This window comes from Ambystoma mexicanum, chromosome 10 (assembly GCF_040938575.1).
Source record: "Ambystoma mexicanum isolate Mex_15411 chromosome 10, UKY_AmexF1_1, whole genome shotgun sequence".
Taxonomy (NCBI): domain Eukaryota; kingdom Metazoa; phylum Chordata; class Amphibia; order Caudata; family Ambystomatidae; genus Ambystoma; species Ambystoma mexicanum.
This window is the reverse complement of record NC_090932.1, coordinates 695,728,329-695,747,193: the sequence shown is the minus strand read 5'-3', so window position 1 is coordinate 695,747,193 and position 18,865 is coordinate 695,728,329.

Here is an 18,865-nt window from a genome sequence, read left to right as displayed (position 1 = left end):
TTGTGTGGCATTCTGGTCAGGCTCCTTGACTCTCTGGGCAAACGCCTGCTTCTCTTGGTTCTGCTTGCAGTGTTTTTCAGAACCCTATTTCACCTTCAGCGTGTCTACGGATTATGAAGGATATCGCCCCAGATCTCTTATCTGAGATTACTGCTGCCATAAATTACTCTTTTCAATCTGGTGTGGTTCCGCAGGAACTGAAGACTGCCAGAGTGGACCCCCTTCTGAAAAAGCCTACGGTGGATTCTACTGTCCTATCCAACTTTCAACCTATTTCTCTTCTTCCCTTTTTATCTAAACTTCTTGAATCACTGGTGTCTCCTCTCCTATCTACCTTTCTTGAATCATCCAAACTCTTGAACTCGGTTCAATCTGGCTTCCGTCCGGGTAGAGGCCCCATGAGTGTACTAGTCACCGTACAGGATGATATGGCCAGGCTAGCGGATACTGGAGGAGTGGGCGCCCTGATTCTGTTAGATCTGTCGGCAGCTTTCGACACGGTTGACCACTCCATCCTACTATCCCGCTTAGCCCAATTTGATATAGCGGGACAAGTGTTGGCTTGGTTCACATCATTCCTGGCGGATCATACTCAGACCCTCTATGTGCCGCCATTTCCATCGGCCCCATGTCACCTCAGCTGTGGAGTGCCTCAGGGCTCCTCCCTTTCTCCAATTTTATTTAATATCTATATTTGGGCCCTTGTGTGTTTGATCCGCTCCTTTGAAGTCAGATGCTACTCATATGCAGACGAGACCCAGATTCTTATATGCTTGGATCTCAATCCAGAGGAGGTGTCGTCGTGCCTGCAGGAGAGTCTGGCAGCCGTAGGAGAATGGATGAACTGCAATTGGCTCAAATTAAATAGAGACAAAACAGGCGATGGTGGTTGGCTGTCCCTCAACCCAACACTCTGGGTGTCCTCCTTCTGGCCCAAATCTCTAGGCCCCCTTCCTGTTCCTGTCAGTAAAGTAAAAAACCTGGGAGTTATTCTTTCGGCTACTCTGACTATGGACAAACAGATTACAGCTGTCTGTCAAGCTGGCCACTTCCAGTTTAGAGTTCTCAAAAAGTTTCTTCATTCGATCCCTGCCTCATTACGCCCTCCTGTGGTGGCAGCTATGGTATTATCGCGTTTAGATTATTGCAATTCGTGGTATCTGGCTCAACCTAAGGGCCAGATCCAGTGACTACAACGGCTGCAGAATCTGGCAGCCCGGCTTGCTACTGGCTCCCCTTTTGGGGCTCATATTACTCCGGTACTTTGCACTCTGCATTGGCTTCCGGTTGCCAAACGGATTGAATCTAAGTCATTATGTATAGTCCATCAGGCCCTCCATGATCATGGAGCCGAGTATCTACAGACAATATTCATCCGCTATTTTCCAAGCCGTAATCTCTGATCAGCTTCAGCTGCTTGTCTAGTGGTACCAAAGTTTAAATGGACTAGGGTGGGCGGCCGGGCCTTCTCCGTGGCCGCAGCAGCTATATGGAACAATCTTCCGCTGCTAATAAAGAACAACTCTAACTACCTTGCCTTTAGAAAGGCTGTTAAAACCTATCTATTCTAGTCATAATTGGTTCTGCTCCGTTTGCCTCCCTTTCTCTAGCGCCAAGATACCTTTTTGGTGGATGTGCACTATACAAATGTCCTTAACATAAAATAACTCCCTTCAGCTTCAGTGTGTCGGGCTATGCGGCTTGGCTCCAGGAGGTGTCCTAAGTGTTTCTGGTGCTTGGGTTCTCTCTTGCTTCCCTGGTTTGCAGGTTCGTGGCAGCACCATCACGGACGCTGGATTTGTTCCACCGTGTTCCTGGTCTACAACTTCTTTCTGTGGCAGCATTCAAATTTTGCTCTTGGTTCCTCCAGGGCAGGCTTGACACCTGAGATAGTCCCTCTTCTAATTTGTATTCCGTATGCTCAATAGGCAGTCTCCAACAACTAGACTGCCTCATCTAGTTCGCATCAATAGTCCTCATTGCTCCCCATTCCGCCTCGCCACAGTACTGAACAGCCAATCTCTATAGGGTTCAGTATCACTCTTCTTCGTCTCAGTATTTTCTTGAGACTTAATGTCGTCAACTCTACAAGGTGAATGTAAGTGTGAGGAATAACAGGGTACTGAGTGGTAACTATGGACAGAGGGGGCAGACAGGAAGGAGGGGAATACCGCGTTACCTCCTGATGGTTGTCCCTAATCCCACACGGTGGCTCCCTCCCCATGTGAGACTCCCCCCTTTGTATCTCCCCCAAGGGGACTGTTGGACTGTGGCTGTGCAACCCTGGCCACTTGAGAAGGGGCTCTCCCTAGGGGAGAAGGGACGACATCCAAAGATTCATCACAGAACACACAATCAATTTTTGCATCTCCCCTTTCTCACAGGGGTCGGGTCACATCCTGAATTTTGATCTCTCCATTCTCACAGGCCTGGGGCACAGCCTGAATTTTTACATCTCCACTGTATCGCATGGATGAGGGCACACAGTCAATGCTTATGTCTCTCCTTTCTTGCAGGGGTGATGGCACAACCTGAATTAATATATCTCTTCTGCACTGGGGGGGTGAGGGCACACACTCATTTTTCATGTGTCTCCTGTTTCGCAGGCATGGGGCACTAGTAGAATTTTTACATCTCTCCTGTCTCATAGGGGTGAGGGCATAGCCTGAATTTTGATGTGTGATGAATCGCCAGGAATCATCATTCCTTCTCTCGAAGAGGGAGCCCTTTCCCATGAGGTGAGGGAGGTGCAGCCGCTACCCAAAAGTCCCCCTAGGGGTAGTTTAATGCAGGAGGATCTCATGGGAAGGGATTCCCCCTCTGGGGACAAGGACGACCACCTAGGGTACAGCCCATTGAAAAATGTCACACCCCAACATTCCTTAACCCTCCCTCCATGCCAAACCCCGTCCTTGAGAGTATACCAATGTATTATTGTAGTACATGGGATGCAGACAAGACAGAAAGTAGTAAGACAAAGAAGAGCACAGAATACATGAAGATTGCTAACTGTGCTAGTACTGGTACAAGTTGGTCCTGAGGAGGCATGAAGATCAAGGTGTCAAAAGAAACAAAGGACTTCAACAATCTGCCAGGGAGGGACTGGCAACAATGTATAAGAAAAGACGATGGACTAAAGAAATTGTCAAGCCTAGCTGGGAGAGGCAACAGGTGTAGAAACCATCTAGAGTGGGAGATTCAAACCCTTTTGGCAGACCGAACAAGAGTGGAGGATGCCAGCGAAATGCTGAGGGAGTTCTCTGTGGGTCCAGCTGGAGCAGACCCGGGCACGAAGCAGGAAAATAGAACCAAGTTGTACAGCAAAGAGTGGAGCCACTGTGGTGCTGCGTAAGCAGAGGAGAGTATCTCGGAGAGCCGGAGAGATTCACCCCAGTCCCAAGAAGCCCTGGTGGCATACCAAAGTCCCAAAGAAGTTAATGGGGGTACGAGAGGCCTGGAGGTGACACATGGGTGGAGGAGAGGCAGGCTCGAGTAGCTTTTCCTTGGCCCAGTAATAACAACCAAACTGTTAGGGAGACCACAGCGAACACCCGAGGAGAACTTCCTCGTCGCAGTGGCAGCGCTAAGCCCACTAACCACCAGAGATGTGTTGGGGACCCTAACTATATAAAACCAACATAAGGGAACTGAGCTTTCGAGGAGAACTTCCTTGTCTCAGTAGCAGCAATACGCCCACTCACCACCAGAGAAGGGTCTGGGACAACCAATATGAATTAACTGAGCATTCGAGGAGAACTTCATCATTGCAGTGGCAGCAATAAGCCCACTGACACCAGGGAGGGGTCTTGGACCCCAACATAAGTGAAATGCTGAGGGAGTTCTCTGTGGGTCCAGCTGGAGTGGACCCGAGCACGAAGCAGGTAATGGAACCGAGCTGTACAGCAAAGCGTGGAGCCACTGTGGTGCTGCAGAAGCAGAGGAGAGAATTCCAAAGAGCCGGAGAGATGAACCCCAGTCCCAAGAAGCCCCGGTGGCATACCCAATTCCCAAAGAAGTTAATGGGGGTGGGTACGAGAGACCCAGAGGTGACACAGGGGTGGAAGAGAGGCAGGCTTGGGCGGCTTTTCCTTGGCTCAATAGTAACAACAAAACTGTTGGGGAGACCACAGTGAACATCCAAGGAGAGTCTCCTTGTCACAGTGGCAGCGATAAGCCCACTGACCACCAGAGATGTGTTGGGGACGCTAACCATATCAAACCAACATAAGCGAACTGATCTTTCAAGGAGAACTTCCTTGTCTCAGTGGCAGCAATAAGCCCACTGACCACCAGAGAAGGGTCTGGGATTCCAATATAAGTGAACTGAGAATCCGAGGAGAAATTCCTCATCGTAGTGGCAGAGATAAGCCCGCTGACCACCAGAGAAGGGTCTGGGATTCCAATATGAGTGAACTGAGCATCCGTGGAAAAATTCCTCATCGTAGTGGCAGAGATAAGCCTGCTGGCAACCAGAGAAGGGTCTGGGACCCCAACACCAGTGAAACAGACATCCAAGGATTTGCCCACTGCTCTTAGAGCAAAAGAATTCCTTGTCTCTTGTTTCCTTTTACAAATGCACGATTAACAACAATATTTATATGGGTCTCTTGTTATTTAGATTGTTTAGAATTCACATCAGTGTTAAAATGGATGCATGTGTATTGCTTGAAAAGAAACTGCTTGAATATGTGTTGCTTGTTTTATTGTTCTCAAACTTTTTACCACAGATTCCGGAGGGAGATCCATGGACTTCTGCGAATATTCTGTTGCTGGTAACTTTTGACTCGTTGGACATATGTAGCTGAAACTTCACAAAGGAATGCCTGGCAAGGGCCCATTAAAATTGTAGAATTTGCAGAACATTCCTTGAATGGTTTAAAATGTATTATGCATGGAAATAAAGTTGTTTGTGTACCAAGCCCATTCATTTTTCCATTTTTGCAACCTTAAGACATGCTTAACGGATTTGCACCAAATAAGAAAAAGGTTGGGCATAAAGTGGCAAAGATGTGCCTTTTGGTAGTGTGGTGTAACTCCATCCAGTAGATGTTTTACAATTTGGCAGAGAACTGGGTTTCCCCGGCTAAAAACCTGGCGCATTACTTAAAGCTGAGGATGATATTTCTCAACAGAAAAATGTCTGTGCCATGTTGGATTTTCATGAGAATTTTCTTCTGAAAAGAAAAAGCTGTTTGAAAATAGGAAATATTGTAGATATGTTCTTTTGTAAATTAAAAATAACTGGTGGACTGGCCGTAGAATGACAGACAGCTGTGCATTTCAAAGAGCAGCTAAAATGACATATGTTATAATGTGTTCTGCTGACGTTCATGGTGCTCTGTGATTGTCAGCCCCTGGGCCTCATTACGATTTTGCCAGGCCGGAAACAAGGGTGCCGGTAAGCTCACCAGCACCCTTGCTTCCGACCCAGCAAATTACACGTTTGCCTGCTGGGGCTGCTATGCCCGACAGGTCTGACCCTGCTGGCCGCAGCGACCACGATAGGCAGACTCTTCATGGAAGCGCCGGCACCGTTAGCAACGATGCCAGCGCTTCCGTGAACCCATTCCCGTGGAGTCCTTTGGGACTCAACGGGAATGCGGAACAATATTTACCGGCACCTTGCTTGCCGGTCTGACAGGACTTGTAATGTCCCAGTGGCACCAGCAAGCTAGGTGCTAGTAAAATCTCATGAGTCCGGCAGCAACTCGCCGGGAGCACCGGCAGGGTTACCGCCGGACTCGTAATGAGGCCCCTTGTCTCATTTAACAGGCCTTTTGACATCAAAAGGCTGCACAAATTCTGAGTTTTATGTGAACAAGTACACAGACCATAGAATGTAGATATTATTCTGCCTGTTGAAGTTCTGTCCAGTTATTTTGTTTATAACAATTGTATCTATCCGTATGATAAATACAGTTGTATCTGACACATACAGATGGCACTCCTTGGTGTGCGTTCCACATGGACAGGTCCCTGATTATTCCAGCATCCCTCTTCATCATACAGATAGCCCATTACGCCAGCCTCCATCTTCCGCATCCTGTTACCCATTACCCCACATCCCTCTTCCACATTCCTTGCTCGTCCTCCGTTAGCCCCGCCTCCATCTTTCTCATCATGATGTGAGCAATTGGCATCTGACAAAGTTGTAGAAGCCCTGTTTTTTATTAATTAATATAATGATGTGGGTAATTTCATCTCAGATAGAGTGACATGCTAACCAGGTTCCCCTTTTGCTAAGCTCCATGACAAAAGCATAGTGTACAGCTTTGCCCTGCTGGATCAGTACCCTGATCTGCAGCAAAAGCTCTCCAGTAAGCAGGCTCAGGGGTTACTGGTAATGCTCTCTTGACAGCTGCAGTGACAGCCAATTATCTGCGGCACAGGGGCTGCATTTAATGCATGCACCCCTGTTCCCATAACCATATAACTATGAGAGTTACTATCCCTGTGGCAGTTGTAAATTTTAAATGTAAGACATACCTGACTTTAAGGTATTGGCCTAGTATCTCTCATAACTATCCAAGCCACATCAATCTGATATTTTACATGCATCAGCACTGTGAGCCTAGCTCAGCACTGGAAGGGTTATGTGTATTCTGGTCAGACAGCCTGGCACTGCCAAGTGACAGGGCAGATGACTGGATGGCTATGCTTCTCCTTTTGATCCTTTATGAGGTCGGGTAACACCTCTCTCCAATAAGCGAGCCACCCAGCACAAACTGGCCTGGGAAGCAGGAATGAAAGGGCACACCCATCCCCAAAGGACTAACCTCACACTACGGTGATGCATACTAAAAGTGCATTTAATGCCATTGACCAGGGAAGGGGCGAGGTAAGTATAGATAGAGGGAGCACCACACAGCTGGGAAAAGTTACCACCATCTTGTTTCTCTCTATGTTCTCTCTTTCTTCCTGTCCCAACCACTTCCTTTAACACAAACGGCCTCATCACGAGTTTGGCGGTAACCCTTAAATGCAGCGTTAATGCAATTACTGCCGCATTTAAGGGTCCGACAAAATCACAAGATAGGTGGATTTATGTGCCGCAATTTTGTTGATTTTCCACGCTATTACCAATGGCGGTAATACCACCGGCGGTAATAGCGCCGAACATTCCCCATTGGGCCCAATGTGGAATGGGAAATTCCTCAATTGGCCCAATGAGGAATGGGGATTTACCGTTCCGCCAAACCCGTGATCCAGCGCTAATAGCACCGGGAGTTGTTTGGCGGTAGGGCTAATAGCCCCGGTGGTAATACCACCGTGGTTAGCGCCCAACTCGTGATGAGGCCCACAGTACTTTGGGTATAATGTCAGAAGGCAAATTCCACTTGTTCCAAGGACAGATATTGCTTTATTCCAATCACCTGTAGGATTTTTCCTTTAAAGGAGGGGGTCTCTGAATCCTCTGATTCATCACTGGAATTCTGCCTTGACGAATTAATTTGGACCCCGTTGCGAGAGAAGTTCTTTCCAAAGTCCTCCAGTGGTGAGGTGAAGGCAGGTAATCCGAGGCAGAGGAAATCTCTGTTCCCTAACCATTCCCATTGTACCTTGGGGGTGACATGCTGCTGGAGCAAGGCCTACGTCTCTGCCAGCCCCACTGGAACCCAGGACCTCACAGTGTTGAAGGACTCCTGTAGTTGAATGCCAGCCTCCATGTGTTTGGGAGCCCAAGACCAAGGACTACACCTGCCCCTGAAACCCTGACGTGCCACTCAAAGCACGTGAGAGCCAAGACAGCCAGGATCCCAGCAAGTTCATTGTTGAATTGCTGCAAACCGTAATTCAAGCAGGTTCGACCCTGATCGTACCAACAGGAACCCACAGAGCTGCCTTTGTTTTAAAAAAGAAAACGAATGGTAAATTTGTTTGAATTTCGGCTGTATGAAAAAAACAAACAGCTGAGAATTTTGAATACATTTACCATTCCATGCCTTTATAGTGAACATGGGGAGCAGGGGTTGTGGGGGTGTCCCCCACACCCTTGTTCGCTATAGAGGCATTGTGGTATAATAAAGTTTTTTTTAAAAAGACGAGGACTCTGCAGCGCCGGTTCCCAAGCACAGAAGTGAAGGCAACTAGCATCGCAGAGAGATCCAGGAGACAGCGGCACACAAGGAGGTGTGCCGTCCCACAGGTAGGTAAGGGGTGGGGGAAGCAGGTTATCAGAAATGTTCGGGGGAGTGAAAACCAAAAGTCATTTTCTTTCAAACGACTTTCATTTTTTTCTCCCTCAAACATTTCTAATTCATTTCATTCACGGTAATCTGGCACTCACCGACCTTCAACCCTCATCTTCGAATCAATTTGCCACAGCACGGTGTCAGCTAAAGCACGTAATTACCTCGGTTCAAACAATGAAGCATTATTGAACTTGCAATGTTCAAAGCACATTTCGAGCATCCAATCCAGTTGATGGTTGATGGTTCTTGCCGAACCACGACCTTTGAGCACAGCATTGAACTGACCTGCTTTGTGCATCCTAACATTAGCCTGTCCACCATCCAACCTTGACCGTCGAACCTTGAATGTTAAACCGAACATGGTGATCTCCACACTCTGCATTGCTCGAGCAACCTTCAGTTTAACCCCCGACGCAACATCTGCTCGCTGTATGGACTAACACAACTGCTGCATTTGAGCCTGAATCGAACAGTCAGCACAGCGCTGGTTCACTGTGGTCAAACTGCCAAGACATAGCAAAGGTATTATTGTGTGAAACTGCCCCTAGGTCAATTTTTGGGCAAAGAGACTGGCTGGGTCACTTTAATCCCTTTTGCTACAAGAATAAACGCTTTTCAAAGAACATTGTGGTTATTGATTGACTTTCACTGCTGCTTCATTACCCAGAGTGCTGCATTCTTCCATCTCTTGCACATTCTGTGTTAGTTCTACAGGGTGGGATTGTGCTGTTTTCTTTAAGTTGTTATTGCCGCCTTAGCGACAATAATGGTTCCATGTCAAAACGACTTATTTTATTTTTGTAAACATGGTATGTTCTCTTTTTAATGTATCCCATTGTGACTTGCTCAGCTTCTTTTAGATGTAGAAGATATATAGTGGTCCCTTTTAAGGTTTTCACCGTTGTTTTTGTTATTTAGTATATTGTTAACAGCATCGCCGACTATGGAATGGACAACGAAAAGGTTCACTTACTGACTGAAATGGCTTGTAACCTTGATTGGACTTTGTACTCTGCACCTTTTGGCCAGGCTCTGTCAACAAAATCATAACAAACATTTTGGTGCAGAACTGAGTGGTGTGAAAGGATGGCCAGACAGTGCCAGTGGTTCAGATGTATTCAAAACCTTCCACCCATCACTTTTCTGGTTATGGTGCATAACTCTTTACATTACACCATCCTCCCTTTGTAACTTCCTCCCTTTATTCTACACATGAATCCAGTTTGTAGGAAATGCTCAAGAGGCCTAAAGGCCAGGTGATGGCTGAAAATGTGCCTTCAATCACCTTACATCCTGTAATTCCCTCTTGTATAATCACTGCCTTCTATTCCCCCAACCCCCACAATTCGGCCTCTAAGTCTATACAGTGTATTTGGGAGCATTAACACTATATAACTTAATAAATCAAGAATTACACACCAGCACACGTGCATAGGCTTCACCTACTTGCGGTCACTGGGTTATGCATGTGGCGGTCACGTGAACAATAACAGAAGGTCTTCACTTAATTCATCACTGGAGACTGCTTTGCCATTTTTAAGACAATGGGGCACATTAAACAAATGTATGTTGCATGCATGCTACCACCAAAGCGTGCACTTATGTTGGTGTCCCTGAATGCAATTTTATTATTTTCAAGGTGGAATGCAAAACTGAAGTGTAAAAAAGTGCCAAAAGGCAATTTTGCAGAAAAAAAGCAAACGCTGCCTGCAAATTACGCCTTGCAGGCAGTTTTTACTAATGGATTCATATGGAATCCACCTGTTCTTTAGCAGGGGTTAATTCTAGCAGGATTCCATAAGAATCCATTTATGTTATACTTGCATGAAAATCGTATGCAGCCGTAAAAGCAAGTGCTCACAGGAGATGTCAAAGCAAATCACGGCATAGTGGTTATCTCTGCTCCAAGCCCCCCCTACTTGTGTGAGCAGGAAAACAGGCAGGGCATAAAAACAACGCGCCCGATTCACAGAAGCATTTAATAATGGTTTTTCAGATTTTCTTAATTCTCTTCTTGGCGAGCTATGGATCAGAAGCAACTGTAACACAAACATTTCACAATACTACTACCACTCAATATCAGAGGTCATTATGAGTGGAGGCCTACTGCAACTGAGCTCTACTACCTTTATTCTGTTACTGTCATGGAAATGTTCTTTTCACAATGAGAGCTTGCCTCTTCTTTCCACTTGAAGGGCTGTTTGAAGCCTGGCTTCTAGAGACACTTAAAGCAGTAACAGAACATTTAAGACCTTTGAGAATGCTGCTTTAAGAACTGGTTTGTGTGTGGATGGGGTGTAGGAAGACCGTGCTCGACTTAACGAGGTGCACCATCTGTACAGCTGTGGAATCTCACATGCATCACTTTGCCAAATATTGTATTCTTGTTCAAAGCCCCTGAAACCCTTGATGGTAAATACGCATATAACCTATTTCTTGGGTCTCTGTATCCTTTGGTATTAATGTTGAACACACTTTACATTTATTTCTTGCGTGAACACATCTACTACTGGACCAGTTTGGGGACATTATCAGCATCTTCACTTGCACACCCAGAGCTTGTAACGAGAAAGAGGTGCTGATTTGGCCAATTGCTGTCGGCCAATAAAACATCAGACGTTCCTTCCTCCCTTTGAATCCTGAGTTTTGGATAACAAAGAGATCACTCTACCACTGTTTTCTTTGCATGTGGAATGGGTGTACCACAAAAGCGTCAGGCTGGAGTCCAATCTAAATGTCAATCTCACCCGCTTCTTTTCAGGAATTACTAGCACCCGCGAGCAGAGACACCCCAGAGCTCCCATAGGAGTTCCATTGAAACTGGAATCTCTTTTCCTTAAAGAGTAAAAAATGAAAACAATTAAAGGGGATCCTCTTACTTTGGGCCTCATTACACGGTAGGCGTTATGGATTTAACGTTACCGGTAACAGAATACCTGCAACGTTAAATCCCCATGCGGATTACGACCCGGCTCACCACTATTAGCGGCACCGCTAAGTACGGTGCCACTAATAGCGGGCAGGCCGCGTGCGCGCGACCCTCCATCCCGTAAATTACGCCATGCCGCTATTAGCACAGCATCACAAGGCTAGTGGACATGCCAATAGCGGCATGGTAAAGCCCCCCAAACCCCGTACCGCCATGTTGCTAATACCGGCATCGCAAACCACCCGTTAAGAGAACTGAGCAGTGTTCCCACCTGCCACAGGTGGACACAATCAGCACAGGTGGAGGCAATGGAGACTGTGGCAGCTCAAAAGGAGCACACCGCACCCCTTCCCACACTCCTTCCCACACCAAGATGGTTCCAATACTGGCAGCATTACATGGCCTGGAGGACCTCATTGCAGCGCAGCTGCAACAACAACAGGCAGCACAAAGGAGACGCAGGAGGAGGAGGAGGAGGGCAAGACAGGCACAGCAAGCACCACCACGGCACCTAATCATACCACAGAGGCACCCACCAATCCCCAGGATCAGAGCCAGTCCATTCAACCTAACCCCTGAGCAGATACACACCCTGTACCGTCTGGACCGGGTTACCATCACCAGCATCGTGGACCTGATACACAACAACATTGTGAGCCTCATAGACATCAGAATTGCCTTCCCCCCGCTACTGAAGGTGGTGAGTGTGCTCCACTTCGTGGCCACAGGCACCTACCAGCATACCGTGGGACAGATGCATGGCATCTCACAACCAGTATTCTCCCGCACGCTGAACCAGGTACTTGATGCCCATCTGAAGCATGCACCTGAACACCTATACATGCCACGGACTGCCCAGGATATTGCAAACACAAAAGTTAGCTTCTATTCACTGGCAGGCATCCCAAGTTGCATCGGGGCCATCGACTGTACCATGTGGAATTGGTGGTCCCACATCACAATTAAGTAGTCTACTGTAACGCTCACCTGATTCCCATGGAGGCGCAGGTCTGGCTTCGAGTGCTGATGCTTCTTCAATGGTGAAGCGCAGGACTCTGAAGATGGACAGGAAGGGCCCCTCTACTCTGGCTTCTCTGGCTCGCAGGAATATTCCCCTGTGCGTGAAAAGGGAGTATTACCTACTGACTGAGTTATGCTCAAGCCTCCCACTCTCTTCCAACCCTCCACGATACCCTTCCACGATTCCCTGTGAAGTCTCACCTTAGGGTCAGGAAGGATGAGCTCTCCATCCTGCTTCTGATGCAGGGGCGCGTTGAAACCCAGTTACTTCACTGGATTGAGGATTGATGGGAGTTCAGGTAAGCTTGACTATTCAGGTAAGGCTCTGTAAAAGTTCTGTTGCAAGTTCAAAAGTCCAAGCTTAAAAATAATGTTCATTGTCTTTTTCCCCTTAGGGGCCGGGGTTCGGAATGCCGGAGATATGGCGCCGACCCGAAGTGAAACGTGCAGTTCCAGTAAATGACAGGTAAGTTCTGGATGAGCGCTCGGGTAATGTCTTTGCATTCGCTCATTCAATGTCTTTGTCTTTTTTCCCCATAGGGGCCGGGGTCTGGAAAATGCCTGGAAGCGGCAAGACCCGAAATGAAATGGGAATGACCCAACAGGTAAGTCTTAGAAGGAAACTGAGCTTTTCCTATTCCCTTCCTTCTCTCACCTTGTTCTTGTCTTTTTCTCTCTAGGCTCTGGGAAGTGGCTGTGGATCCGGATGATCGGTGCTGAAGATGGTGGCGTCCAGGATAGGTGAGTGAAATGCAGCGCTGCAGCGATCGTAGCGGAATGCTTTTAAAAATGATGTCTTCCTTTTCAGGATCGTCGGTGTGATGTCTCCGTGGTGCTGACTTAGCAGGTAAGGTCTTTTGTCTCCCTTTGCAGGTGATCCAGAATACTGACAGGCGTGGCTGAGGTCCAGATGCAGGAGCCGACACGGTGAGCGTCCAGCTGCGAGGAGCAGAACAACGCGAAGCGTGAGTTGCTGATCGGGTGTGGTTTAAATAGCTTTGGAAGATGTTCCAAGTGTGTATCCTTCCACCGATCAGGTATGTATCCTTCCCCGACCACACCTGGGTGGAAAGTAGTCCCACAGGTAAAGTAGTTCCATTCAGGCCTCAAGAGGGCCTGGATGTGGCAGCATGGTCTGCATCAGGTAAGTGCACATTAAAACACTTGAACACATGTCTAGCTTTATGAGCCTGGCGCCTAAGGCGCCAGGACAGAGGTCCAACATGAGCCTGGCGCCTAAGGCGCCAGGACTGCGTCCAAAGGGCCCCAACTTGGGCCCGCTGGCACTCCCCTGGGGGAAATGATGCCTGCCTCTGGGGTTGCTGGGTCGGACCTGGCTCCTTGGAGGTAGGCATCATGACATCTACCGAAACAGGAAGCAATTCCACTCCATCAATGTCCAAATGGTATGTGACGCCAACAAGATAATCACACATTGCTGTGCCCGATTTCCCGGATCAACCCATGATTCCATGGTCCTGCGGAACTCAACTATCCCACGCTACATGGAGCGACAAATCGCACAACGTTCGTGGCTACTTGGTGAGTAGCAGGGCAAGCATATGGCAGCGTGATTGGGGGGGAGGGATACATACTCCAACTGGGTGTGATTGGGGGGGGGATACATACTCCTACTGGGTGTGATTGGGGGGGAGAGATACATACTCCAACTGGGTGTGATTGGGGGGGAGATACATACTCCAACTGGGTGTGTTTGGGGGGGATACATACTCCAACTGGGTGTGATTGGGGGAGAGATACATACTCCAACTGGGTGTAATTGGGGGGGGAGATACATACTCCAACTGGGTGTGATTGGGGGGGGAGATACATACTCCAACTGGGTGTGTTTTGGGGGGGAGAGATACATACTCCAACTGGGTGTGATTGGGGGGGGGATACATACTCCAACTGGGTGTGATTGGGGGGGGGAGAGATACATACCCGAAATGGGTGTAGCTTGTCGGCTGTCGGCAAAATGCACATACAGATGTACGCAAATGCCCATCTGGGAAGGCGACAACGTACTTGGGATGAACCGACAGGCAAGTATAAGCTACACAACACAGATGACATTCCAGGTCTAGTAACATTAAACATCCATCCACATACACATTGCACAACATTCCAGGCCACAAAATACAAACATTTCACACATGCCATCAAGATAGTCATCCTGAATTAGTCCAGCACAACATCAATAATGCAATGTGCCCTATAATGCATGCAAAGGGATCACCCCTAGCCAAAGCATTTCACCACGCACCTATAGCACCACTGCAGTGATGCCTCTCTGCATGGCAACATCAATGTTGGAATGGCAGTACACCAGCAGTGTTGAACCAAATCTGCCTGGGCCCAGGGACACCGAAGACCTCGCCTCACCCAGGACATGTCAATTACTGTTGGAGGCATGAATGGGGCATGTCCACTTGCAGGGTCGACCTCCCCCTTGCACATTGCTGTCACACAGACCATCTGCATGTATGCTGTTAATTGTGTACTTGAATCACAATGCAATGTCAATTTGTGTGATATGAACAGGACGCTCGTGAGGTGAACAGTAACAGGACCCCGTTCGTTCCCCCATACAGGTGATGCAGGCTATCCCCTGAAGACCTGGCTCCTCACACCTGTACGGAACCCACAGAACACGCACGAGGAGGAATACAATTGTGCACATACCCGTACCCGCATCGTGATCGAGCAGACTTTTGGCCTTTTGAAGTCACGGTTTAGGTGCATTAGCAGGTCTAGTGGCGCTCTCCTGTATGGACATGAGAAGGTGGCCAAGATCACCATGGCATTTGTCATGCTGCACAACATGTGTATCAGATGGAATGTGCCACTGCCCCCTGACGTTGAAATAGAAGCACCTGATGAGGATGATGATGGTGATGAGGACAGAGGTGAAGGGGATGCAGGTCTTGCAAGAGGGGATGGGCAGGAGGGACGTGCTGTGAGACAGCATCTGATCAACCAAATATTCTGAGGAACATGTTTTCGTACTGTCACATGGATATGGGTATTAATGCACTGGTGTATGTTTGGAAGCACGCAATGGACCCTGTCGCCAATAAAGTACACAAACACAATGAAGATGTCCAAGCTTGTGTTTTGATCAGAAACCAGTGTATTGAGTAACGGAAAGGTGAAAAAGTGCAAGTCCCCAAACATCCCACCACCCTTCCCCCCACCCGCCACAACAGACCCATAACATCCTTCCTCCCACCCCCCACAACAGACCCATAACACCCTTCCCCCCACCCCCCACAACAGACCCATAACACCCTTCCCCCACCCCCCACAACAGACCCATAACACCCTTCCCCCCACCCCCTACAACAGACCCATAACACCCTTCCCCCCACCCCCCATAACACCCTTCCCCCCACCCCCCACAACAGTCCCTCATGTGTCTGCCATGTTTGCGTTGGCCTATGCACGCAGAGGAATCTCCATTGACCCCCTATTTGCCATTGTCTATAGCAGCATTTGGAGGATGGGCAGACGTGCGCCTGGTGGTGCGTGTTGAGCGCCGGAGGGGGCTTGTCTGTCTAGAGCCGGAAGATGACGATGGGGCAGACTGGCTGGTTGTGAGAAGTGGCAGTCCATTGTGTCGGCCATGCGAGTAAGGACCTCCCTGAGCCTGGATATCTCGTTACACAGCCTGTCAGTGTTTGCGTCCATCCTCTGAGTGGAGTGCCTCGCCGTCTCCACAATATTCTCCCTGAGATGGGCAGCCTCCTCAACATGCTGGCCAACCAGCACAGTCAGTTCGTGTTGACTCTGCAGGATGGTGGTCAGTTGGAGGGCAGTGCTGGGTGATGGTGTACTGGATGCTGTGCCCTCAGATGCATCCACTGCAGCAGGTGAAGCCACCATGGGGGACATTATGGCTGGATTGTTGTCCTCAACAGTCACATCAGACCCAGGTGTCTGGAATGGTGCTGGTTCTGGGGTTCTAGGGGGGCTTGGGGTGTGCATCTCCATTGGCCCAACTAGGGTGTCCTCCGGATCAGATAGGGGGGCAGTGGCGGCTGCCTCACCAGCGGAGCTTGCTGCAGCTGATGGTGGGCCCTCGGTGGCTGGTATTGGTGCCTGTGGGTTCACCTCCGGTGGTGGGGCTGCAGTTTGTGGTGCAGCTACATCTGCCCTGGCAGTGGCACTCCTACAATGTTTCCTGCTCATCAGGTGTGACCTTCCCCCCTTGCCCCTGGATGTTGTGGGGTTGTCCTCCGAGTCCTGTGCCCTTGGCCTCTTACTCGTAGCTGGTGCCTGGGATGCATTAGCGGCATCCTCACCATCTGTATGTGAGCCTGTCAGGGACAAGAAGGGGGATGGCATTGGTTGCGTTTCAATATACTTAATGCAGATTACATGAATGATGCCGTTGTGGCCATTGGGACTTAATAGTTGTGGATGCAGGTGATGTGCCAGTTCAGTGCCTCATCCATGCATTGTTGTGTTTGGAACTTGTCTCTGGTGATGTGTGCATGTGTGTGTGTTTGGGTCTGACACTGACATGGTGAGGGATGGATGCATGTGTAGATGTGTGTCCATGCATGAGAGGAGTCTGTGCTCACATATGGGGGGAACAGTACATTCACATCGCATCCTGTCATGTGTACACTCACCTCCATCCGAAGTGGTACCCACGCCGAGCTCCATGGTGCCTACTCCCTCAATGGATTCCACAGCAATCAGGTTTCCACAGGTCACCTCCCATTCTTTTAGTCTGATTGGTGAACCAGCTCCAACTGCACTGGCAATGCGGTGGTTTTCCGCAAGGATGACCCTCACCCGCAGTCTGAGGTCGTCCCACCTCTTCCTGCACTCACGCACCGTGCGGGTACTGGTGCCCACTGCACTGACTTTGACTGCAACTTGCTCCCAGATGGCTTTTTTTTGGAGTAGTGTTGGCCGCCGCATGTCATTGGCAAAAACAACCTCTGCATTCTCAGCCAGGGTCTGTGTCAGCATATTCAATTCCTCTGCTGTAAATTTCTCCTTGCGCTGCCTGTCAGTACTTTTTTTTAATGCCTCGGGCATGATGCAGGTGTCCCGGATGATTTTGAACTGCTAACGACTCAAAACAGGTCCAGGGGGCAGAGGATGGCAATGGATTGTGTTTTTAAAGATGGCCGCCGTGCTCTTTCCCGTTCCTGTGCGATGACGCTATTTCCGGTTCCGGAATTTAACGGTGACCGCTATTTGCGGTGACCGCTATTTGCATGCAGCAGGAGGGCGGAGGTGCAATCTGCACTTTCGTCAGGGGCGGTAGGTGACTTTTTTGGGTCTTTACCGCCATGGCGGTAGGGGGTTTACCGGCATGGCGCTATGCTCGTGTCCGCGAACTCGTAATGGTGCGTTATTAGCGCACTCTTGCGAGGGCGGACATGTTGATAGCGCCATGCCGGTATTTTGGAATTTTTACCGCACAACGTGTAATGCCAATCCCACCCACTCGGCCTGTTTGCCCACTGCTTCCCAACCCCTTAGCACAGGTGTTGCCAACGGTTGGCTCTCCAGAGGTTTTGGCCTACAACTCCCATCAGCGCCAGCCAGCATAGTCAATGTTGAGGGATCATGGGACTGGCCCTATCTCATGCTATTCAACAAGAGTGCAAAATTCAATTTAAAAATCTGTGTGGCCAAAAACATTGATGATGAATTTTGTAGTTTTATTTATCATGTAGAACCCGGTACGAGACGCTACGATCCCTGGATCTTGAAATCTAAAGGCACGCCAGAATGCTGTAGAACAAAAGGCATCCGTGCAACAGACATAGCGAACTGAAAAACCCTTCCAAAAGAAAATACTAATTGAAAAGCTGATAATGCTAAGCAGAAGAGTGGGGCCCCGTGTAGAGAAATGTGCATATCTCACAGGGACATTGTTGTGACAACCCTCATAAAAGCTGTTGTGGCCCTGAAGAAAGTGGGTTAACCACCATCTCCACTGAAACCGGTTGGCCAGATGTGGCCCCGCCCTCTCTTCCGGAACTATATACACAAGAGAAGGGGGCTACATCTTCTAAAACAATTCATGCCAAGCTTTTTAGCTTGAAAAACACCCATATTGGGCATGAGTGCAGCGGCATCAAGTACAGCTGCGCAGTTACGAACAAACTGAGCGGAAAGGATACCACCCGCTACCTGTCCTTTCCTTTTCCTTTTTAGAAAAAACACCCAGTTATGGGGTTCTAAACAATACCATTTTTTTAAAGAAAACATCTTTTCCTTCTTTTTACAAGTGTGACTATACTGAGCTGAGAATAAAAATAAAACTACAAAATTCCTCAGCAATGTTTTTGCCCACACAGACTTTTACATTGAATTTTGCACTCTTGGTGAGTAGCGTGAGATAGGGCCCGTTTCCTCTCCCTATCCCCTAACCCTAGATAAGTGGCTCGTCAGCGCATCCTAGGGGTAGTCATATCACATGGGATTAGGAAGAAATGTTGGAGGGCAACTATAGTCATTGGCTACATGACTGTAGATGTTTATGAATAACTCTAAAAATTGGTAAAAACCTGTGATTTCTGGTGTGTGACAAACGTATTGGGGAAACTCACAGGAATACTTCCTGCTTTGAGTCCAATAAGTGTGTTTTTGAGGGATCATGGGAGTCATGTTGCAAAACATCTGTAGAGCCGCTGCTTGTAGAGCCAGGCCTCTATGCTGCCTCCTTCCCCACAACCACCTCCCCCGCAAGGGTCTC